At 43.7% G+C, this 25,963-nt stretch overlaps 1 long non-coding RNA gene across 2 annotated transcripts in view; it reads left to right on the top strand.

Annotated features, from left to right (window-relative positions):
• The window catches only part of LOC310847539, a 36,993-nt gene extending 13,046 nt beyond the window's left edge, over window positions 1-23,947 (top strand). The window contains exons 3-4 of one of the 2 annotated variants that reach the window (XR_014565879.1): window positions 4,191-4,361; window positions 23,700-23,947. This is a non-coding gene — a long non-coding RNA (uncharacterized lncRNA). Of the gene's footprint in view, window positions 1-4,190; window positions 4,521-23,699 lie in introns of those variants that run through there. The other variant, XR_014565880.1, reaches the window with a different exon arrangement.
• Window positions 23,948-25,963: the final 2,016 nt, after the last annotated feature.

Genomic DNA, 25,963 nt, shown 5'->3' with positions numbered 1-25,963 from the left:
CCCCTTTTTTATTTTATCTTGCTCAAAGATTCTGTTGATAATATTGCAGCCAACTTATGCCAATTTGTTTTAAAGTGTCATAATTCTTTAATCTTAATTTATTATTGCATTCTTCTAATAAATTTTTATAGGTTAGCCATTTTTTTAGAGCCAGTTATCTGACCAAATTCTTGCCAAACTGAGCTGGGAACCTGCTGGCTAAGCTATAGATCTGTCACATCCTAACTTGCTCATCCCAGTGGATGTAGAACTAGGATTGTGCCCTTACCTATATTGTGACATCATCATAGTTTACATTTCTCCATCCTCTCTCCACATCCACTGATTGTCACTACAGTGGACGCTCGGATTGCGGACGTGATGTTGGGATTTTTGACTATGTGCCATTCTGTGCAGCTTCACACAGCGTCAATTAAGAGTTGGCCAACAGCCAAGGATGACTGAGCAGAGAGGAGTTATCTGCCTGGAGATATGGGACCCTGGAAACAGGTTTACCTTTGGTTAAGGTCTCACACAGGCATAATAACTTATGGCCCTTACTGACTGGAGTGTGTGTTGGTCAGTGTGAGTTCTGAGAGTTGTTTGGAATTTCTTAAGACAGAGCTAGTAATGACCACTCCCCGCTTAAAACGGGGGGCACCCTTTGCGTGGACGCGTGCAGCCCCTAGATCTGGAGCGGCCCCAACAGCATAGGCTTGGCTTTGCCTTCCCTCAGGTGGGATACCTGGAGGTCTCCGCCTACCTCAGTCAGTTGCCCAATCCCACCTGGGGGAAGTGTTGCCAAGGAGACCAGGCCAGGTAGGGGAGGGATTACCTGCCCACACAATAGAGGGAGGATCTTACCTGGGAATCCTCACTTGGCTCCAGAGCTTCTCCCACCCTACCCACCCTCAGTTAATATCTTATTTTGCAGGTTAATTTTTCCTCACAGGTTTTGCAGGTTAACTTTTCTTCACAGGTATGTGGGCGCTGCTACGTCAAGGTTGCTGTTAAAGGGCCGGAAAGGAATTTCCCTGCATTGGCAGGTTTCGCCTTTCCCATAGCAAAACGTCACAACTTTGGCGGTATCAGGCCTTGGGCGGAATCCTTTAGTCCATCTTCCTCTTTGCGGCGGTGATACCAGGGTTCCTCGTTAAAGGGGTTTCTGAAGGGAGGCTTTGGCCGTACGCCGAAAGGTCGTCATTGCTCTCCCCTGCGGTGGCGGCGTAACGGGGGCGGCTATCTCTGCTTGAACATATGTTCTCCAGAGCCGGCCCATCCCTCCCCCCACTGGATATCCCTGATGTTCCCTAGGTCCCTGGCTGGGGACTGGGGAGGAAGAACGCCCAATGCCTGAGCCAAGGTCTACCCACATTTGAAATTTAATAAAGTTGTGGCCAATTTAATCCCATAGCATGTTGTCTTGAGTCGTTATTCCACATGACGGGGGGACCGCGCAGGATCTGGGGACTCCGCCTGTCCACGCAAAGATCCATGTGTCTGTTCTCGTATATAGTAACTTGTAGAGTCTGCTGTAAATAATAAACACATCTATGTAACCAAGTTACTAGTAGCAGCATTTTGCTCCTGCTTCATCCATCGTGCCTGTAACTGATTGCTTTCTGGAACTCTGCGTACGCTCTGCTAAGGTCTGGCTAAGGTCCTGCCACAGGTCAAAGTTGCGAAACACCAACACGTGATCCATGCAGGATGCACGTTCGCAACCCGCAGTGGCGCATCTGCGCACACGTAGGTTGCGATTCGGTGCTTCTGTGCATGCGCGACCCCTGAAACCCGGAAGTAACCCATTAGGGTACTTCTGGGTTTTGGCAGGTCCATAATCCAAAAAACTGCAACTTGAAGCATCTGTAACCTGAGGTATGACTGTACTGGGTTTTGAATAATGCAGGATATGATGGAACCTTAAGGTTGGTAAGTGATCCTACAATGAATGAGAAAAGCTGACATCCTCTCCGAATTTTCTAGAGTTCTGTCAGAGTGTATACATGTCTATAACCACTATGTGATGGGGCTGGAAATGGCTGGCGCTTGAAGGTTTAAACCCTTATTAAATGTCATCAGTGAGTTATGTCCTTATGCATGTTTCCTATATTTCATAACTCTGTATTTCTCTTTTCTTTTCTTTTTTGAATACCAGATTTCTTATTGATTTTTTGATTGTTATCAAGGCCACTCATTCTGAGGTAAATAGGTGTTAAAAATGGAAAGTGGGTTGTTCAAATTTAGCACTGTAGCAACAACATAACCTTTAGCTCAACCCAAATTTCATTAAAAGAAGGTATTTCCTTTCCCCCATATGATATTGTTTTGTGTTCTGCTGCCTGATTTTCAATTGTATGGCCACCAATGATTCCACCCACTTTTTGTCAATGCCATTTTACTGCACCTTGTTTTCATTTTCTACCTTTGTCCAAAGTTTATATATGTTGCCTTCAGCATCACAGTTGAGAATATCAAGAAATGCTGCAATCCCTTAGATGTAGTACAAGCCCACACCTTCTGACTCACCAGAACTTCTGACTCATCAAGCCAAATGCTATATGTTGTGACCTGTCAAGTATGTGACAGCCCACCCACTGTCTCAAGTGGTGAACTCCACCTCATGTCCAAAACTACCAAATGCATTGCTAGCTGATTTAAAAGTGTTCTGAGAGAATTGCGGGCAGAAATGATTAAATAAACTTAGACACAGATACTCATGGTGTAGACAAGTGAGGCTGAGGGACCAGGAATCCCTGACACCTAGCAATGATCGGTGGTGGCTAATGAACCTGGTGGGACAACTGGGCCACTAAGTAGAAGCTTGGTCAAGGAGATCATCAACATGATGTGTACCACATTCTGATGAATCCCAAACTGAAGGTCAATTTTCTGGGATCCAGGCTTGGGCTGAGATGGGCTGAGAGAACCTTTGGGAGACCCAGATTGGGTTACCCAATGCAATCTGGTGTTGTCGGTTGATGAAGCAGGCTGCAGGGGTCTACTTCATCAGCATGTTCCTCACAGAGACCGCGCTGGGGTCTCTGTGCAGATCCCATCATGGCTGAATCCTCTCCTGAGCAGCTGGGAAGGCACTTGGAAAGCAGCACCCAGCAGGATTGAATCTTGCAAACTTCTAGGTGCTCCTTTGAGAGGGTCTTCCCTGTAGTGAAGGCAGCAAGAGGGAGGGAGGGAGGGAGGAGATGCAGTGTATCCTTCTTGCCCCCCTCCCAGCAAATGTTTAATTAGGGTTTATAAACCTTAAACATTAGCGCCACCACAAATTGTTCTGGGGCTGGATCCAGCTTTTTGGGTTCCCAGGTTGTATGTGTGTACAACTCTACTTTTCAGCCTTATCAGCATCACTATCATTGATGGTGATGGTGATGTAACAGTCATGATTGTTATGAAGATCATATTTATCTTCATAAATATCTCCACCCCCATCGTTCAGCCTGGACACTGAGATCCAGCACCGAGGGCCTTCTGGCGGTTCCCTTACTGCAAGAAGTGAGATTACAGGGAACCAGACAGAGGACCGTCTCAGTAGTGGCGCCCGCCCTGTGGAACACCCTCCCTTCAGATGTGAAGGAAATAAGCAGCTATCTTCTCTTTAAAAGACATCTGAAGGCAGCCCTGTTTAGGGAAGTTTTTAATATTTAATGCTGTATTGTTTTTAACACTGGATTGGAAGCTGCCCAGAGTGGCTGGGGAAACTCAGCCAGATGGACGGGGTATATATAATAATAAATAATAATAATAATAATAATAATAATAATAATAATAATAATTGTTGTTATTATTATTATTATTATTATTATTATTATTATTATTATTCCACAAGAATGAATACAGTTAATGTGCCATTGCAACAGCAAAACAGTAACTATCTTCCATTACCTAGTTAACAAATGCACCCTTAGAAATTTCATCTGCAGAGCAATTGTTCCAAATTTTCTGAATTTCTCTCCCTCTACTAAAAAAAACCCATAAGCTATACATTCAATATTTGAGCTGTTTTAGTATTTTTTTTTTTTGGGGGGGGGGGAGGCCAGGAAATGACATATATAACTCCCAGAGATATTTTGGCACCTCACAGCAATATCAGAATCACATCAGAAATCCAGGATCTCAGCATGACAGTTGGTATCCAATTTTGTAATAAATATCCAATCTGTCACTCAAAAAGTAAATGTGGTTTCTTTTCCCAGTGTTTAAATTAGTAGCCTGGCCTCTCATTCTGAGCTCTGGCAGCTGCCAGACTGAAGAAGTTGCTGAGAAGGGAGACAAATCGGGAGAATTCTCAGTGGCTCGGCAGGACCTTTTCTAGGAAGAAAGACGGAGAGTTTGCAGTCCTACTTTCAGAATTCTTGCCGACACAGGTATGAGCAACTAACAGACCATAGGCTCTGTTTGCCCATTGTGAGTTTCTAACAGCATAACTCCCACCCGTAAAGCCTACACTTATTATGACCACAACGGGTGCATTCAGACATGGGGGTTATTGCATTGGTTTTCCTTCTTGGACACAATTTATAATGCTAGTGCTTCTGTCTAGGTGTCTAGGTGTTACTTTAAAAAAATCTTTATTAATTTAAATTGCACACATACACAAAGAATTTACAATCTCATACTGCAAAAAGAAAATTAAAAAAAAAAAGCAAAAAGAAAATGTTTATTTAAGTATTAAGTATTAATTAGGAAGATTAAGGGTTTTTTATGCATGGTTTCTAACATTACTTTTACAGTGGTACCTCAGTTTACAGACGCTTCAGGTTACAGACTCTGCTAACCCAGAAATAGTACCTCAGGTTAAGAACTTTGCTTCAGGATGAGAACAGAAATCGCGTGGCAGCAGCACAGTGGCAGTGGGAGGCCCCATTAGCCAAAGTGGTACCTCAGGTTAAGAACAATTTCAGGTAAAGAACGGACCACCAGAACAAATTAAGTTCTTAACCCGAGGTACCACTGCTACCTGTTGAATTATGGAACGGTGGCTTTTTGATAAGAATACAGGCCACAACAATTTCAGGCGTGTCCAATTGTCAAACATTAGTCAACGTCATGGTCCTTTTGGACCTAAAAGAAGGCAGAAGGGGGGAAGAATGGGGACAGAGCGTAACAGATCTTATGCATGCTTATACATGTTTTGCTGATGTGCAAGCAGCCAGGAACGGAACCCACACATGAAATGGTTGCCACCTATACCACCATGTCATGCAAAATTCCATTCCGACCGCTGGGTTTAGCGCAGTGGCGTAGCGTGGGTTGTCAGCACCCGGGGCAAGGCAAGTAATTTGCGCCCCCTAACCCGTGGATTTGGCCCCCTAACCCTAACCCCCAGATTTTGCGCCCAGTGCGGCCGCCCCCCAAGTATCCCCCACGCTACACCACTGGTTTAGCGTCCCCCCATAATTCCCCCATTAAAACAGTGGGAAAGAACTGTATGCTAGCATCCCACACCACACCACATTTCATCACAGGATGCAAATGTCATGGATGCAGAGAAATGGAGAACTCCCAAGAGAAGAAGGCTCAGAGCCAGGGGATTGGTGGTGGGACACTGACGAGTGGTCAGAGGGAGAGGAGAGAGCAGACTGGGGAGGAGGAAGTGTCGAAAGCTGAAGAGGTAAAAGGGTTTAGTGAGCAGGAAGAGGCTGTGTGGAAGAGAGCCAGTGTGGTGTAGTGGTTAAGAGTGGTAGTTTCGTAATCTGGGGAACCGGGTTCACGTCTCCGCTCCTCCACATGCAGCCGCTGGGTGACCTTGGGCTAGTCACATTTCTCTGAAGTCTCTCAGCCCCACTCACCTCACAGAGTGTTTGTTGTGTGGGAGGAAGGGAAAGGAGAATGTTAGCCACTTTGAGACTCCTTCGGGTAGTGATAAAGCGGGATATCAAATCCAAACTCCTCCTCCTCCTCCTCCTCTTCTTCTTCTTCTTCTTCTTCTTCTTCTTCGAGAGGAGGAGGGCCAAGAGGCAACGATGTAGCAGGCTGTGCCTAAGAAGCCAGAGAGGGACTTACCCTCCTGCAGTGACCAGCTCCTTTCCCTCTTGGCCTCCCACAGCCTGCAGAGGTATGAAGAGGGCAGAGCAAAGATAGACAAGGTGAAGAAGTCTCAGGTTGCTTGTGAAGAACCCAGGGGAGGAGGAGGAGCCTTAGAGAGTGGTGGGAAGGCAGGAACCTTCAGACCACACAACAACTGTCTCATTGGGGGCAAGACCTACTGGCAAGAGTTGCTGTGCTCAGCAGGCCTGAGCTGGTTTTTTCCTCTCCTTTCAATAAAGAGTTAACTTCATTGCCATCTTGCTAACCTGCTCCTGGCTCCTGCCTTCATCCTAACAAATAGTGGGGGAATTACAGTGTAAAACTCCCATGAATTTCTAGGAGGATATGGGTTATTGACATTGCAATTCAACTTGGGAGGAAGAATGACTCCTGAATCACCCCGATTTGCTCCACTATTTTGCCACCACACAGAAGTGATGCAGATACCTAATAAACACACGGTTGTTGTTTTGTTTTGTTTTGTTTTTAAAAAATAGTGGTTTAAGAGATTTTCTGGAGTAATTTTGCTACAGTTATTTAAGTTGTATCCCAACATTGCTTGAGCTGGTTCACCTGCCAAAGGACTTGCAATTGGCTTCAACTTCCACTTTCAGAAAAAAAATGGTGGCAAAAATAAGTAAAATCTGTGTTGCATTGTAGAAATTTGTTGAGTTTGGAAGGAGAAGATTGAGCAGAGGGATATAATCTTATGGAGAAAATCAACTATCTCAATTTGTAGCTCTCAATTGCTGCACATACAGTTGTTATTAGGTTTGAAAAATAAACTTGAGCACCTGAGTTAAAGTGGTGGTGGTGGGGAAGGTTTCCAACTAAATTAATCCATCCTCTGGCTTAATGAATTATTATCATTTTCCAAAGCTGTCAGCAGAATATTGCTTTTCATTTCTCTTTTAAGTGGATAATTTTCCATTAAAGTCAAATAGGCTGGTTAGTATGGAGGTCATCTGTGAACAACTCTGTGTAGCTGATTGAAGCCCCAATATGAATCCTATTATTTTGCTCTCCAACGAAACTTCAATTTTGCAGAAACACGCAACAAGAAAAAAGAAACCAAAAGTGACAAGAAGATGGCTCTACTCCTGTGGTGCAGTGGGTTAGTGTGCCTGGCTGTTAGCCAGAAGGTTGGTGGTTCAAGCCCAACCAGGGATGGCTGTGGGCAGAATTCCTGCATTACAGGGGGTTTCACTAGGTGAGCCTCAGGTTCTGTCCATCGCTACAATTCTCTGATACTATAATTCTACTTGCCTGGTACATTTTATAATAATTATAATGTAATAATAATAATTTATTATTTACATCCCACCCATCTGGCTGGGTTTCCCCAGCCACTCTTGGCGGCTTCCAACGGAACACTAAAATACAATAACCTATTAAACATTAAAAGCTTCCCTAAAGAGGGCTGCCTTCAGATGTCTTCTAAAGGTTTGGTAGGTATTTTTCTCTTTGACATCTGGTGGGAGAGCATTCCACAGGGCGGGTGCCACTACCGAGAAGGCCCTCTGCCTGGTTCCCTGTAACTTGGCTTCTCACAGTGAGGGAACTGCCAGAAGACCCTCAGCACTGGACCTCAGCGTCCGGGCAGAACGATGGGGGTGGAGGTGCTCCTTCAGGTATACTGGACCGAGGCCGTTTAGGGCTTTAAAGGTCAACACCAACACTTTGAATTGTGCTCGGAAACGTCCTGGGAGCCAGTGTAGGTCTTTCAAGACCGGTGTTATATGGTCTTTTAGTGAAGGGAGGGCCTCTAACAACAACCACTTGGCATGCAGAAAGCTCCTTGCATCTCTCAGTCTGAAATCCTAAAGAGCCACTGACAGTCACTGTAGACGATCCTCTCCCAGATGGGTCAATGATCTGGCTCAAAGGTACTTCCTATGTATCTGTGTTCAGTTATTTCAGTCTCACAGTGCTGCATATTCCTGCATTGCAGGGAGCTGGACTAGAACTAGATTATCCTCAGGGTCCTTTCCAACTATGATTCTATAAAAATAATATCACTTCTGATGCACATGATGATAGTCCCCCCCACCCCACCTGTGTGGATGCTGCTGCTTCTGATCCTTTCTGCTGGCATTTCCCAGGCTAGTTTTATAATAACATTTTTGATGTGATGTGGGATTGGTTTCTGCCTCTGTAGTTGGCTGGCGTTGAAAAGGTGTTGGCAGCTATACCTCTGACCATGTGCTCTTTTGACCCCTGTCCCTCCTGTCTCCTAAAATCAAGCACAAGAGGAATGCCTGGTTGAGACCACAGCTTAATTCATTACTGCATGAGGGGAGGGGGCTGCTGCTTTGAAAACTCTATCCTAGGCATTGTTGAAATGTCTAAAAATGAATGGGTACCCTACCCAGAAGGATCTCACTCAACCAGCCACAACACTAGCTTCTTGGAAGGGAGGGAGCAGGTAGGGACAAGGTGATGGGGAGGTTCTCATGGTGCAGACATACTGGTGGAACAAATCCAGTGAACCCACACCATGCCAGCATCCCTGTTACCTCACGTTCCAGGTAAGTGGCAGCAACCTTGTTGCCAGGAACCCAGGACTGTGGCTTCACCCCACCAGAGCACATACCAGGATCCTTCCTATTGCATCCCCACGTAAGTAAGGAAGGTGAGGACACACAATGCCCTATTCTCATTAAAGGTAAAGGGACCCCTGACCATTAGGTCCAGTCGGGGCTGACTCTGGGGTTGCGGCGCTCATCTCACTTTATTGGCCGAGGGAGCCGGCGTACAGCTTCTGGATCATGTGGCCAGCATGACTAAGCTGCTTCTGGTGAACCAGAGCAGCGCACGGAAACGCCGTTTACCTTCCCGCTGGAGCGGTACCTATTTATCTACTTGCACTTTGACGTGCTTTCGAACTGCTAGGTGGGCAGGAGCAGGGACCGAGCAACGGGAGCTCACCCCATCACGGGGATTCAAACCACCGACCTTCTGATCGGAAAGTCCTAGGCTCTGTGGTTTAACCCACAGTGCCACCCGCGTCCCTATTCTCATTAATGCTCGACAATTAGTGCCACAAGGTGATATGGCCACAATCAGGCTCAGAGTTAAGCACCCTTGGAAACAGTTAACCCCAAGCTTTCCTTTTATTGGACTGTGGACAGATGCCTCGCACCCTGGTCATTCCCTACCCACAGCAATCCAGCATCTATCTCTGCCAATCTGCCAAGACTTTCTGGAAATTTTCCTTTAAAGACATGCAGCTTGATGTTGTGTAAGTTGTTTCTCTTTTGATATAATGGTAGAATGATTTTATGGATTTTACTGTTCAACTTTTTTTGTAATTTCTGAGTATGACTTTGAGTGCTGTTTTAACTGTAAGTATGACTGATATGTACTTTTAAAAACAATCAATTCCATTCATTCCAGGCATTCAAGTGCTAGAACATCAGGGAACACTATACTAAGGAAAGTAAGCACTACAATTTTTTTTTAAAAAAATGCCTTCCTCTCTTTTATAGTATAATGCACCTGCATCTTTGATGCACTCAGTATTATGGGACTGTAATTCTGTGTTCCACTAAGTGAAGACTGAACTTTCCTTTTTTAGATTCTTTCTACACGTGTGTTTAACTGCCACTGTTAGTCCACCAGGTTCATCTTATTTCAAAACTGATTGTGGAAGTTACATAAAACAACATTGGCCTGCATGGTGGGTCTGAAAAAAACTGTATGTGTGTTGGGTGGACTTTTCAGAGATTGAAATGTGCAACTTTCCCCATGTTTATGCATCAATTTGGCTCAGAAGCTGTTTTCCCCAAATCAGATGTTTTTCCCAAATCAGGAAATAATGTGGCTTAATTTTGAGTCACTCTGACATCAGAAACATCACCCACTTTTTAAGCCCCTTCCCCCCCAACTCTCCACTTTCATCTAGCCATCCATTTACTATTTTAATTTTTTTATTAAAACTTGTATACCACCCTTTATCCAAAGTTCACAGGGCAATTCAAAGCATAAAGATACAAAATCAGAACACAAAATACGTAATAAAAAAGAACAAAAAACAAACCAATAACTTGCTTCCCATGAACACATTTAAAAACCATAGAATGTTCAGTCAGCCAAAGGCCTGAGAGAAATTCATTTTTCCAACTTCCCTCTCTCCCTTCCTCACCACTTACTGAGCTGGCATGGCATGACCTGTAGGTGATAAATATTTGGAAATGGAGCAGGGTAGCAGCCACTGTATCTCTTCCCAACTCTCAAATGTTGATCTGAAGATTTGAATAGAGCCTACCCACCTAAGTGCTATTCATCTACTCTTAAATCAACACACATAGGTCATGAGTGGGAAGGAAGAATGGATGCATTTTTTTCCTCCCTGCTCCATAATCATGGTTCCCTGTTATGTACTTAAGTTCTCACCCTGGGCCAGCAGGGGGATACTGTAGGTAGTTTACACTCAGGTCCACATATGCAAATAAGGGATTGAAAGTGACGTTCAGTGATTGGATAGTTACAGAAAGTGTTACAGATGCGTTGTAGTGGAGCTCTATATAAGCAGGCTGGCTGAACCCTTCAGTTCAGTTCTGTTCTGGCCTGTGAATAAACAAGAGCTGTTTGAAGAATCACTGTGTCGTCTGATATGTTCACCCACAATTTAATATTCCCAAACACCTGATAAGGTTTCCCATCTGTGCAAAAGAGATGTTATTGCGTGATCAGGTGGCGGCAGCCCCAGTCCCCAGGGATCATAAGAAAGGAATAAAGACTCTGACCATGTTATATGGAATCAAAATAAGGTCACAACTTTATTAAACTTCTGAATGTAGGAAGACCTTGGCTTAGGCCTTGGGCGTGTATCCCTCCCAGTCCCCCAGCTGGGGGAACTGGGGCACATCAGGGGAAATAGGATATGGGGGTGCTCTGTGAGACGTAGGTGTAGCAGGCAGCCCAGCCCATATCCCTGCACGCAGGGTAGTTCACTGACAACCTTTCTGTGTATGGCCAGTGACACCCATTATGTAACCCCTTAAAGAGGGGGACCCTGGAATTGCTGCCGCAGGGGGATGAGTCACCACTTCACACACACAGCCATTATAGGGAAGAAAAGACTAAAGGGTTCCACCGAAGGCCATAACTGCCAAAGTTGTGACATATTGCTACAGGGAAGACAAAACCTGCCAATGCAGGAAAATTTCTTCCCTGTCCTTCAACAGCAACCAGTCAAAGACCATAGCAGCACCTGCTAAACAGGAAGAAAAAGTTAACCTGCAAACAAGAAACATTTAACAAAGGGAGGGTACAGAGGGTGAATCAGCAGAGCCTACTGCTTAGCTATTGTCAGCTCCACCCCTATTTAATAATAATAATAATAATAATAATAATAATAATAATAATGTATTATTTATACCCCACCCATCTGGCTGAGTTTCTCCAGCCACAGTACGAGGCTCCCAATCGAGTGTTAAAAACAATACAGCATTAACGGGGCTGGCCCCACCTCCCAGCAAGAAACTTGATTACTGAGGCTGGGCGTGAACCTCCAAAATTAACACTGAGAGGCAAGCCAGCCCATGTTTGCCAGCAAGCTCCCTGGGAACTGTAGCACCACACGTGAACCCGCAAAGGGCACCCACAACGTAAACTGTGAGTGCTCATTGTCAGTGCACCATAGGCAGTTCTTATCTCTTCCTGTTTTCCCATTACTCTCACATTCTGGATTCTCAAATGTTTTTCTGTCTCATCTTTTCCTTGCCTCACCTTCTCTATTTTTTCCTCTTCTCCTTACCTCTAACTCTACTTATAGCCATGAACTGTTTTTCGTTTTTATTGTTTTGTCTCTTCAGATTCCACCACCCACCCATCTTTCCCTAGCTAGTCCAGTGATGGGTACTGTATACCTTGATCTTCTTTGCTATAATCCACACTAATGGATTTCTCAATTAGCTTGGTCCAATTGGAATTCTGCCATTCCAATCCAATCTGCCACACGCTTAGACTTCCTGTTGTTAGGCTGGTTCTGCAACTATTGTACAATTACTCAACAACTGAGACTCTACTTCAAATTTAACCAAGAGAAAGTCTAAGGCAAAGGTAGAGGGAACCCTGACCATTAGGTCCAGTCGTGACTGACTCTGGGGTTGTGCGCTCATCTCGCTCTATAGGCCGAGGGAGCCGGCGTTTGTCCGCAGACAGCTTCCGGCATGACTAAGCCACTTCTGGCGAACCAGAGCAGCACACGGAAACGCTGTTTACCTTCCCGCCGGAGCAGTCCCTATTTATCTACTTGCACATGATGTGCTTTCGAACTGCTAGGTTGGCAGGAGCAGGGACCGAACAACGGGAGCTCACCCCGTCATGGGGATTCGAACTGCCGACCTTCTGATCGGCAAGTCCTAGGCTCTGTGGTTTAACCCACAGCGCCACCCACGTCCCTTAAGAGAAAGTCTAGATAATGTTAAAAACTTCTAAGATGGGGTTTTCCAATAAGATGTGCCTCCTCCCCAAATTCGGACTGCCATTATAAGCTCTGATTATTGACTCTCCAGATAATTTACTGCACCTTGCTTCACTCTGTATGTTATTGCCATAATCAAACTGCTGAAATTAATAGCAGCTATATATTAACTTTTTTATTAAAATGTAAAATAATATCAATACATTCAGCTGCTCGGTTGAAAGACAAATATCTTCTTTTATATCATGTGGGCTGATTTACACAAACTGATTTACAGCTATAATAAGCTTCCCACCAAAGTTTTGATTAAATTGCACTTCAGATAATTCCTTCGTCTGTTTACTCTTGTTTTTTCTATTAAAACTATCCAATATGAGCCCCTCTGGGCCTTCCAAGCTAAGAGCGGCTTTGGATGAGACATTGATAGGGGAGCACAGAAAAGGCAAGTGAGATTCAGGAAAGCTTTTTAGCCTTCCTGATTCTGATGTTAATATGCTGCTGTCATTGCTGCCGAAAACCAGCTTCAGCATGGCAAGTGTCCCAAGCTGCAGCAGTAATATTAGTCACCTGACAATCATGTTACTAATAATACAATTCACCCGCATGCCTACTCTGAAGTAAGGGCAGTATCCAACTAATGCATTCTGTCAGTGCAAGGATTTAGTAATTCATGGGGCAGTAGGGAGGGGAGGCAATGTTGTGTGATGACCCAGGAAACCACAGTTGAAATCCCTACCCATGAAGCTCAATGGGTGACTTTGGGCTAATCACTGTCTCTTAGCTCAATCTACTGCAAGCATAGGCAAACACGGCCCTCCAGATGTTTTGGGACTACAATTCCCACCATCCCTGACCACTGGTCCGGTTAGCTAGGGATCATGGGAGTTGTAGTCCCAAAACATCTGGAGGGCCGAGTTTGCCTATGCTTGATCAACCTCATAGAGCTGTTGTAAGGATAAAATGGAGAGCAGAGGGCTCCTTGGAGGGAAAGGCGGCCGCTGGCGGGGAGTGAGAGAGAAGCAGGAAGTTTTGGGGAGCTCGCCGAGGACCGGGAAGCGCCTGCTTGGGGAACCCACTCAACGGGCTCATGGAGGGTGGAAGTGCCCCCGGGATGGCAAGCGACAAGGTGAAGAACCTCCAGAATGAGGTGGAGGGTGTCAAGAACATCATGACGCAGAACATGGAGTGTATGCTGGCAAAGGGAGAGAACCTGGACCATCTGCGCAACAAGACGGAGGACCTGGAAGCGACGTTGGAACACTTCAAGACAACCTCACAGATCCGATCTGGTGGAACGCTCTGTCACAAGAGACTAGGGACCTGCGGGACTTGACAGCTTTCTGCAGGGCCTGCAAAACAGAGCTGTTCCACCAGGCCTTTGGCCAGAGCACAGCCTGACTCCCTCCTTTGGCAATCTTCACAGAACTCTAGCCCAATGGCTGCCACCAATTTGATTTGAAGTAATTTTTTAATGAAACGATTTTAGAATGTTGTATTATTTTATTGTTGTTAGCCGCCCTGAGCCCGGCCTCGGCTGGAGAGGGCGGGATATAAATAAAATTTATTATTACTATTATTATTATTACTATTAATAATAATAATAATAATAATAATAATAATAAATGGAATAAATAAAGTGGTGCTGCACAACCAAAAATCCTAGTGCTGATGGAATCATGAAATAATGCTGCTTTTGATGCAACTTTAAATCCCTATATTCAGGAAAGAAGGTATATACCACTGCAAGATACGAAAGAGAAAACACCACTTCCCCCACACGAGCACCTCTCCATTTAAAAAATGGATGAATCATTTGACAGGTTCCCATGTGTTTATTTGCAAATCCAATCTCTCTGATAATCCGAATTTTCTGTATAATTTGCATGAAAATGGGCACTTAAACTTCAAAATGCATATTTTAAAATGCTTTCTTTTCTGTCTTTCTTTTTGAGTCAAGAATGTGTGAAAGCCAGTTATGATATGCCTGTTAATTCTGGAGCCACAGCTTAGATCAGTTCATATAGGAATTCACAAAGGCCACATTCTTCAAAAATCCGTAGTGGAGATCGCTCACATGGTCTTCCTCCTTAAATATATGGTTATCAGGTTGAGGGGCTGAGATAGGTGGTAGATCACCTCATGGTGGACTGGACCACCAACTTGATCCCAAGATCCAACAACGAGGTTTTCTTGACTGCAGCAAATTTAATGCACACTACTGAAGAATAAGAAGAAGAGGAGGAGGAGGAGTAGTTTGGATTTTATATCCCGCTTTATCACTACCGTAAGGGGTCTCAAAGCGGCTAACATTCTCCTTTCCCTTCCTCCTCCACAACAAACACTCTGTGAAGTGAGTGAGGCTTCAAAGAAGAAGTGTCACACAAGGTCACCCAGCAGCTGCATGTGGAGAAGCGGGGACATGAACCCAGTTCCCCAGATTACGAGACTACTGCTCTTAACCACTACACCACACTGGAATTACCACGGCAGCTGCCACCAGGCTTGCCCTCCAACAGATCTTCATTAAATGATATGAAGTGCACTCATTCTAATTACAGGATCTTGGAAGAATCCTGTATATTGTGTTTTGGTTTTTGTTGTTGTGAGTGGGCAATTTCCGTGCCAGCTGCCTTCCTTGGATGGGGTAGCTGGTGTTGTGTTGTGTGTCTGTTGCAGTGGCCAACGAATCCTCTTACAGCAATAACAGAATATACTCTGTTCCCATGTTCCTTTCCGGTGAAGTATTTCCCTCTGAAGCCAGAGGACAACTATAGAAATCCTTTACAACACAAGCAAGGCTCCTCATGAGAAAGCAGCAAGGGCAGCCAATAGTTGGATTCTCTCTCCCTCTCTTTCTTTCCCCAGTCGTGACTCCCCAGCAAAGTAAAGTCAATGACATTTTAGATGGACTAACGACTTGCTCTTAAGTGGTTTGTAGCTGTAGCTGTAACATTCCTGTGGATTTCGTTAAGGCATCAGCGCCGAGTCCATGCAATCCCCTTGTGGCTTTCTGATCACCACATCTGAATCTTGATAGACAGGCTTCTGGAAGGCTTGAGTACAAGAGTTCTTCAAGTACTTAGTAGCCGGTGAGGCATCTCGGTCCCATACCAATCAGTTCTTTTTAAAAATGCAGTGTATGAAGTTGTCATCTTCAGAGGAAACATTTCATTAACGCAAATCATGATGAAGACAAGGGGATTGCAGTCCCTTGATAAGATCCATATACATAAATGCATGAGAGCTGGCAAAAGCAATTGCACACTTCAAAAAAAAAAGAAGAAAAAAAAGCCACAGACACCAAGGGATTGAATGAAAATATGGGACAGAAGCCAAAGGGGATCTGACTTCAAACATCTACTGAAGAATTACAAAGGAAGGAGGTGGTAATGCTTTATATTTTCAAATAGCCTTGATTGATACACCATATGAAGCAATATTTCATCATTTGTAGACCCCATTAGCACAGAGAAATTTGTGAAATAGCCCCTTCGCCAATGATTTATGCAGGAAATCTACTTTCAAGGAAATACACCAGGTTAAACTCTTTTTAAATGGTGGTTTCATAATTCTGATTTATCTGAAAGTGACATTGTCAGTCTTTTTGGAGCTGCGTATGTCTCAAGCATGCTTTCAACTTGTTACAGGGGGAAAGATCTGTTCAGGGAAGGAGAAAAAATAGCAATTTTGTGCGAAGCAGCTAAGGCTAACCAATTCTTCCCCTGGTGTATTCATTGATCTAGATAGCACCAGCTTGTAGAAGAAACACATTATACATGGTCTGCTCAATATCACTTCAAAGGAAAATATGAACATCTTTGCAAAACGTCTACAGAGGCTAGAGTCTGTTTAAGTTGTATCTGTTAATCTGCAGTCATGTCAACTCCACTGCTGTGCTAGTCCAGTCTCTAGTGTTCACCTCTGTCTTAAGGACATAAGGAATTGCCTTGGTGATTTGCTCAAAGGCCCAGCCACTGCAGCCAGGGCCAGGTCAACATTTTAATGCAGGATGCAAAGGACAAGATGGTAGTCCTGCTCCATTCCACATACAGAAAATGACAAGACATAGAATTGGAGAGTTGGAAGGGACACATAGGTCATCTTTGATGCAGGAATAGCAGCCAAATCATCCATGACAAATGGCCATCCAACCTCTGCTTATAAACCTTCAAGAAGGAGAGTCCACAGACTCCTGAGGGAGACCGTTCCACTGTCCAACAACTCTTACTGTCAGAAACTTTTGCCATATATTTAGTCAGAATCTCCAAAGCAGGGGAAAACAAGCTTGTTCCCTCTTCCATGTGACAGCCCTTGAGATATTTGAAGATGGCTATCATATCTCCTCTCAGTTTCCTCTTTTCCAGACTAAACATGCCCCAGCTCCTTCAACTGCTCCTCATAATGTTTGGTTTCCAGACCCTTGATCATCTTGGTTGCCCTTCTCTTACTCCAAACACTGTTGATGGGACAACATCCTTCATTGCACCTGACAGTATCAGGCTAGCTTAGGGAGCGCAAGGTGAAAAAGATTAGGAGTAAGAGGGTTTCACCTCGCCCTTTAGGAACTGGTGCCTGTGATGTCGGTTTCACTTTGCCTTGTCCAACGTTCTGTTTTTACCAGCTGCCAGCCAGATACAGTGGACGCTTGGGTTGTGAACGTGATCCGTGCGGGAGCCACGTTCGCAACCCACAGCATTCACAACCTGCGGTGCCGTGTCTGTGCATGCGAGGATTGCGATTCAGCACTTCTGCGCATGAGCAAAGCACGATTTAGTGTTTCTGGACATGTGCGAGTGCCAAAACCTGGAAGTAACCCGTTCTGGTACCTCCGGGTTCAGCACGGTGCACAACCCAAAAACGCACAACCTGAAGCGTCTGTAACCCGAGGTATGACTGTTTGTCTAGGAAGCTTTCCTTGTATTTTGAGGTATGTTGACTCTGCTCAATTATGTTTTATTTAGTAATTGTGGATAAGACCGTTCCTCCATGATTTTGTTGGATTTCCTTTTAAAGACATATAAGCCAATGGCTACCATTTGCATCTTGTTGTGGATGTGGAAGGTGTATCACCCACAATGATGTTGGATTCCAATGTCCATCACCTACAGCCATCGTGGTTAGACATCTGGGATGTTGAAGTCCAGCAAAATCTAGAGAGCCACACATTCTCCTTTGCTGTTGTAGAGTAATATGGAAGGGTGCAAGTTAATCAGTGCTTGTGTGACAAAGTAGCTCCTATGGTCAGTCCTGAACCTTCTTCAAGTCAGCTTCATTGGTCGACCCTGTGTCTTAGCCTTATGAGAAAGGGAGAACAATCTGCTATTCGCCACCCTGTATATACATAAAACTCTAATCATGCCAGCTTGTTTTAGTAGGCTATTTCCTAAACTAACAAAACACAACACCAGCTACATTAATCTATCATTGTGGGGAAATTTCTCTGAGCCCTTGATCATTTTTATTATTCTTTTGATGTGTTTTCCAGCTCTATGATATTCCTCTTGAAGTGAGCCTTATCTCACCTGCAAACAGATGATTACTTGAGCAAGGGGCAACTTCTGGAATGTAGTACAGTGGTACCTCGGGTTACATATGCTTCAGGTTACATACGCTTCAGGTTACGGACTCCGCTAACCCAGAAATAGTGCTTCAGGTTAAGAACTTTGCTTCAGGATGAGAACAGAAATCGTGCTCCGGCGGCGTGGCAGCAGCAGGAGGCCCCATTAGCTAAAGTGGTGCTTCAGGTTAAGAACAGTTTCAGGTTAAGGACCTGCGGAACGAATTAAGTACTTGACCCGAGGTACCATGTACATTTGTTTGTTTGTTTGTTTGCTTGCTTGACAGACTGCCTTTCATCCAAAAGGATCTCAGGGTAGTGCACATGTACTATATGTTTGGAAAGTTTTTTTGTACATTCTGCACATTCTACTTATGTGGCCAAATTTTTCATGATTGTTTCTGAGATCATGGAGCAGGGTTTCATTTATGTTTTGATACAACTGGACAACATTTTGAATCAAGATGGCAGACTGAATTTTTCAAAACTACACATTTTGTGTGTGTTTCTTAAGAGTTCCTGAACAATGCCGGGGTATGAGACTGCTGGCAATACCATGAAATAACAAATAAAATCAAACACCAATAACAAAAAACAAAACAAAAACCTGTTCCATGATTAAAACAATTCAGCGGCAGTTTAAAATAAGCCCAAAGATCCTGCAGTCTTCCACCAAAAGGCTGCATGAAGAAATGTGTTTTCAGCTGCCTTCAAATATACAACAACAACAATCTTTATTACAGTCCATAGACCCAACAAAACATTACAAATCAATACACAGTTCATACAGCCTACCTCCAGGTTAATCAAACATTTTGTTTAGAATATAGGGCTCATTTGTTCTTGCAACCACCGATAAAAACTTTGCCACAGCCAACGTTCTAGCTTTTGTCCGGTCTTCCAGTAGGAACCTGACATAGTGAGCCTCTGATTTTCCCGGGAAAGGTACCAGCAAGGGTAGTATCAATTCAGCCCTGGCCTGCTCATACTTCGCACAATGCAACAAAATATGATTTATGGAATCAATGTCTTGAGCACACAAGTCTGTCCTGGTAGGGAACTCCTCTCAAACTCTCAAATATAATTCATGAGAGGGATTCCCCATTTCATGCTACTGAACACAGGGCCACTCCTACTGGCAGGTCTATCAGAAGGGCCCAGGAAATGCAGGACCCAATTTGGCAGGTATGGGATTTATGGCCTTTGTCCATGGAGTCTGTTGCCTTTGTCCATGGAGTTTGTCCATGGAGCAGAGACATCACCTTGCCAACAAAGGTCCGTATAGTTAAAGCCATGGTTTTCCCAGTAGTGATGTATGGAAGTGAGAGCTGGACCATAAAGAAGGCTGATCACTGAAGAATTGATGCTTTTGAATTATGGTGCTGGAGGAGACTCTTGAGAGTCCCATGAAGATCAAACGTATCCATTCTTAAGGAAATCAGCCCTGAGTGCTCACTGGAAGGACAGATTGTGAAGCTGAGGCTCCAATACTTTGGCCACCTCATGAGAAGAGAAGATTCCCTGGAAAAGACCCTGAAGTTGGGAAGGATGGAGGGCACAATGAGAAGGGGACGACAGAGGACGAGATGGTTGGACAATGTTCTCAAAGCTACAAACATGAGTCTGACCAAACTGCACGAGGCAGTGGAAGACAGGAGTGCCTGGCGTGCTCTGGTCCATGGGGTCACGAAGAGTCGGACACGACTAAACGAGTAAACAACAACAAATGGTTATCTGTATTCTTCAGGGCAGCCCACTTGCTGAAATCAGCACATAAAAGGAGAACATGGCAGGCCCCCAAATTCTGCATCCATGCACTTATTAATTATATGAATGAAGCCTTCACTCATACAGTAGACCCTCCAAGTGTCCCTATTTTTGAGGAACAGCCCCAGATTTACAGAAGCCATCATGGTTTCTGATTCAATCACAGAATGTCCTGTTTATCCTTAAATGTAAAGGTAAAGGGCCCCTGACAGTTAAGTCCAGTCACGAACAACTCTGGGGTTGTGGCTCTCATCTCGCTTTACTGGCCGAGGGAGCCAGCGTTTGTCCACAGACAGTTTTTTCGGGTCATGTGGCCAGCATGACTTAGCCGCTTCTGGCGACCCCAGAGCAGCACACAGAAATGCCATTTACCTTCCCGCCAGAGCGGTACCTATTTATCTACTTGCACTTTGACATGCTTTTGAACTGCTAGGTTGGCAGGAGCTGGGACCAAGCAATGGGAGCTCACCCCGTCACGGGGATTCGAGCCACCAACCTTCTGATTGGCAAGCCCTAGGCTCAGTGGTTTAGACCACAGCGCCAGGATGTCCCTAATTTCATCAGAGAAATTTTGGAGAGTATGGAGTTATGCAACCCCTGAGCCAATGAGATAAGTAACTATGCAATCTTTAGAAGACATCTGAAGGATTTTTTTGAATGTTTAATGTTTCATTATGTTTTATATATGTGCTGAAAGCCACCCAGAGTGTTGTTGCTGCTGCTGTTGTTGAATAGGATGTCTCTATTTTAATTGGAGAAATGTTGGAAGGTATGATACAGTTGCATGCATGGTGGGCTCTGTCCATGCAATCAAAGCTTTAGAGGGAAATTAGGCAAATCCCTGGAGGATAAAGCTCTCTATGTCTCATGCTGATTAGATATTCCTCCTAGTACAACCAGGAGAAAGCTTTTGTGCTCATATCCTCTGGGCTTTCCAGAGGCATCTTATTGGCCCCTGTGCAAACAGCATGGAGGATGAGATAGGCATTTGGTCTGATAGAGCAATGCTCTTCTTATGTAATTTGATCGAACACACAGTCTGAATGCCTGAATGGGACTGTTGTTTGATCTGCATTGCGCCGCTAGGTTCTTTTGAACAATATTGCTTAACACAGCTGATAAGCTTCTCTTAAGAACATCCCGCCTGTGAATGTTATTCAACGAGAAACTGTAAAAAAAAAAAATTCAAGCCGCATACATTAAGATTAACATGCTAAATGAGGGGGAGCTAAATTGTACAATGATGAAGCAGTAAATCAAAGGCAGCAAATGGAAACACACATGTGAACATTTGCTGTGTATAAATTAAAGATGAGAACTATATGATGAGGCATCCCCCAAAGGATATCCCCTACACTGAGCTGATTTAAACATGAGCTACACTGAAATGGGAAATAGGTATTTCGATCCGGCTCTGCTGAATGCCTCTCTAAATTTCAACTCATTCCATTGTGTCCTTCAATTAATGGTACATTTAGCAATGAATACAAGAAGAGCTGCTGCACAACAGCTTGTCCACATATGTCTGCCTCCACCGTTCCAATTTAGTAAAATAGAAATTAAACTGTACATAGTTTAAACCTTAAGGCAATGATCTCCAAGCACATTTTTTTTTAAACTGTGCTTTCAAATAGTAATGATGCTTTCTTCCTTCCTAAAATATATATTCAGTGGCTTAATGCCTTATTTTACCTTCTGTTGACATTTCTCCAGAACTTGAAGACTTGCTTCTACTTCTACTTCAAGTGCACTCTGGTGACAACTTTGGGATGTGTGGAAACTCTCTTAACCATATTTCTGGATCTGTGCCTCCTTATCTATAACAGTTCCAGTCAGGTTTATCTCAGTGAGTTGGGTTTTCCTATTATATCGTTGTAGACCGGGTTGCGTGGGAGTCACTGAGTAGTTAATTTGGAATGCCAATCTAGCCCCAACACGGTTTATGTCATGATTAAGGTTTCTTTAAATGCATTCCCTGTCATATCAAATCTGCCTAGCTCCAAAACACAAAATTTCAACCAGATGCTAATTCTTTGAACAGTAATTAACAGCACGACACTTAAGGAGTAATTTTGATAATGATTACCGTCATTCTTTTTTCATTCTCCTGAAGTGCTAAGTACAGTAATCATCACCTGTTCACAGTTGGTCTTATTGCACCACAGGCTATTAACAAGTGATAGCAGCATTTAACTAACACTTAATTCCCATTGCATTGGCAGAAACTGTTTGCTTTCTGATTAAAATAAAAATAAAACTCAGGTACTTTTATTACCTTAATTTTCTGCAATCTAATTATTCCAAGTAACTATTTTTATGCTCAAACTATTATCAGTCTTTAACAGTTGTGAAACACGGAGTTGAGTATGGAAAACATCCAGATTTGGCACAGTTTATAACCTTTCACCCAAAGTTTTAGCATAATTTACAGGCCAACCCATTTTTCTATGTGCTGTAGCTGAATTTCACATAGAGCAACATCTGAAAGAATTTGGAACTTTCTGCTTGAGTGAAAAATTTTAGAAATTGGAAAAGAGATTAAAAAACAGAAAGAAAATCACTTTGGTAAGAAGAGTACTTTCTTCATCTTTTTGTCAACTGTGGAACTCCATGAGTATCTGCCAAGCAACTGATGAATGTTACCAAGGAATCTGAGAAATGTTCTACAGTGAATACTCAACAGCAGGTTACCTGTTGGACTACACTGTCACATCATGGGCAATAAATGAACATGTGATGTCAAAAAACTCATTTGCATTGTGTGTTGCATTAGTGGCTGGCAAACAATCATTAGTCCTCTGATGGCATGGATGAGGTTGGAGACCATGAAGATCTTCTGCTTCAAGGTCTTCCCCTTTTGGTCCTTCCCATTCCCTTTCTTTTTCTTCCCAGCGGTGTTTTATAATTGAAAGACACAGAGGAGAGGCAAAACCTCAGATTAGTGCCCTCAAATAACTAAAAGATAACTTTACATGCTCACAAAAATAACATTATGCTTACAACTTTGGAACCAACCTCCTGCCTAGGTGCAACATTTTCGCTATTCTTTTTCTCTGTCATGGTGTCACAGCCCTGGAAAAGGAACAGCAAGAATGTCATGGTTCTCCATCGTGAATACAAAGAATCCATCTTTTTTTATCCAGCCATCTTTAGCAGCTCTCATTTTTTGTCCTTCTCTCTTTCTGTCTCTCTCCCTGTTAATCTCCCCTCTCCAGTCTCCAAAAGATGGTTGTGGTATCACCATTGTAGCCTATCATAACTGTTCATATGTAAACCATAGTGGTAAGAAAGCCTAGGGTCACAGTTCTCTGTTGGGTAAGGTGTGTCATATTAGGGGGGTTATTTTTTTGCACATTTATTAATTAAGGGAGTCTTAAAAATAATGTTTTCTGTATGAAGAATTCAAATCTGTTATTATTTTTGTGACTGGGCAACATTTAGCTTGTTAAGTTGACATTTGATGAAGCACATAAACTGTTTTCAGAAATCCAAGGAATTTTAATTTTACCTTCTGAAAATGTCAGGTAATGCTAATAGTAGTTGTAGTAGTAGTTAATAATAATAATAATTAATAATATAACTACAAGTACTTAGCAAACATTTCTAATGATTTCTATCCAATTTGACACACATCTTATTTAACAAGCAAAACTAAATTATATTAATCTATCCAAAATATCTTTTGAATTCCTGTCATGTTGGCACCTTTCATTTTCTAATTCGATAGTTGAAAAATCCAACATGCCCTTCCAGTGTTGGAGAGCAGTTAGATGGAACATTGCAGTAGTGGGCAGGGCCCCGACCTCAGAGAAATGCTTAAGCCATGCCATTAAACAATGTCATTTTAAACAATGTCACAACAACCTGCAAGCCAGTGCCCCAAGTGATGACAATTCTCTTATTTCTGGCTAACACATTTAGGGGACAGCTGGTGGAAGTTGACCCTGCTTGAGGGCCGTCATTAGCATGATGCTGACTTCATCTGAAGACATAGCCAAGAGAATAAAATGCTCACTTCAAAGCAAGGATAAAACAGCTTAAAAGGAATTTGGAAACGGGAGAGAGTGAGAAAGGGGTGGCAGTGAATAATTTCTGCCTTTGGGGCTCCCTTTTGTGAATAAAATTGTTAGTTTTGTCATTCTCATGCTGAGCTTTGTTCCACAGCTTCCATAAACACACAGTACTCGTGGGATTGTAGTAGCGCAAAATGAATCTGGGGAATTTGAGACCGGGGTGGGGAGTGGGGGGATTACAAATGGGTTTAAAGAACTAAAGCAAACCCTTTTTGTCTGCATGATGACTAAGATTTAAGTGTAACACCACGTTAGAGACAAATTGCTTGGGACACTATAAAGGGGTTTAAGTTAGGGAAAGGGAGATGGAACAGATCAAAAAAATAACTAGACTGAATAATTTCCCAGTGGTGCAATCTATAAAACAGGAATAGAGGCAACAGTCCTTTCATTGCCATGGATGAATTCTTAATATGGAAGTGATTAAGTAAGATATCAGGAGAACGCCTTTCCATTCCTTGCCCTGTAGCAGGGGTCAAGCATGATAGCTGGGTCAAGGGCTTTTAGAAACAAGGCTCTGTTGTTTCACCTGGGATAATAGTTAGATTTTAAGCTCCTCGGGGCAGAAACTGGTCCTGGTGCTCCATTGTGGCATTTGCCTCCTTGGTGGGTCATAAGGAAAGGGTTAAATGAGTGTGAAGTGATTGGCCAGTGAGAACCCAAGGGGAGGAGTTAGAGTTAGAGTTGGAGTTGTGTGGAAGTCAGTTGAGAGTTGGGAATTGGAGAAGGAAGAGGGAGGATAAGTCTGTGGGTTGGTCGAGTTGTGTGGTGAGAGAGTAAGAGAAACTGTTAGGTGGAGTCAGACAGATAGTTGGGATAATCAGTTTGAAGTTGTTAGGAACGTATAGGACAGTAAATAAACTAAGATTAAGAAACTGCCAAGAAAAATTAACTGGAACCATAAACTTGTTCATGCCTATAAAATAAACTTGATTATTTGTTAATGTTAACAACTGTCTGGTCTCCGTGTATACCTGAGGGAAACGGGTTGGTGGCAGCGGAGAGGCAATCACAGTGGTGGCACAGGGATCAATAGACCGTCAAACATCTGGAGACCCTGTGTGATCGCCACAACCATCATCCACACTGATGGCAATACATGTCAGTAGGGGGTGAGCATTTCTTCTGAGCGTGCTACCCATCTGTTGAACTGATTTGAATACAACCTGCCTCACAACTGGCTTCATTGGAACTAGATTCTTTTAGGATTTGCAAGACTTTGAGTGAAAATTAATCACGCCGTCTGCAGGTACCTGACCTCAGGATTTTCCAGGTTTTTTTCTTTTGGGAGACAATAGGAGATAACTTGTCACACCTGCACTGAGGCACATTTATCAGCAGCATTAAAGGTAAAGGTAAAGGTACCCCTGCCCGTACGGGCCAGTCTTGACAGACTCTGGGGTTGTGCGCCCATCTCACTCAAGAGGCCAGGGGCCAGCGCTGTCCGGAGACACTTCCGGGTCACGTGGCCAGCGTGACAAAGCTGCATCTGGCGAGCCAGAGCCGCACACGGAAACGCCGTTTACCTTCCCGCTGGTAAGCGGTCCCTATTTATCTACTTGCACCCGGAGGTGCTTTCGAACTGCTAGGTTGGCAGGCGCTGGGACCGAGCAGCGGGAGCGCACCCCGCTGCAGGGATTCGAACCGCCGACCTTTCGATCGGCAAGTCCTAGGCGCTGAGGCTTTAACCCACAGCGCCACCTGCGTCCCCTTCATCAGCAGCATTAAAAGATGCTAATTCAAAAATGAAGCGGAGTGATAGACTTGAACTATAGTTAACAGCTGCAGAAAAGCACAAACATACTTCCACACCGGTGAAACTTTTGCTACCTTTTGAATATTCATTTCATTTTTATGCCATTCTTGCCGAATCAGCTCCTCAATCATGTTCTCTCCCGTGAGCTGTTCACTGCAAACCACATATACATAGTTAAATGAGCATGTCTCATCTTGAACAGGTTTGAATCCCGCCATCCTACACAGAAGTTTGATATTAGAATATATTTCAGTCTGATTCTTCTTAACCAAGTGTGGGAAACTGTTGGTGTTAGTATTTGAATTGTGTGACCAGGCGGCAACAGCCCCAGCCCCCAGGGATCATAAGAAAGGAAT

The sequence above is a fragment of the Podarcis gaigeae genome (assembly GCF_964106915.1).
Source record: "Podarcis gaigeae genome assembly, chromosome: 6".
In the NCBI taxonomy this organism is placed as follows: domain Eukaryota; kingdom Metazoa; phylum Chordata; class Lepidosauria; order Squamata; family Lacertidae; genus Podarcis; species Podarcis gaigeae.
Note: the sequence above shows the minus strand (reverse complement) of the source record. Positions and strands in the feature narration are given on the sequence as shown.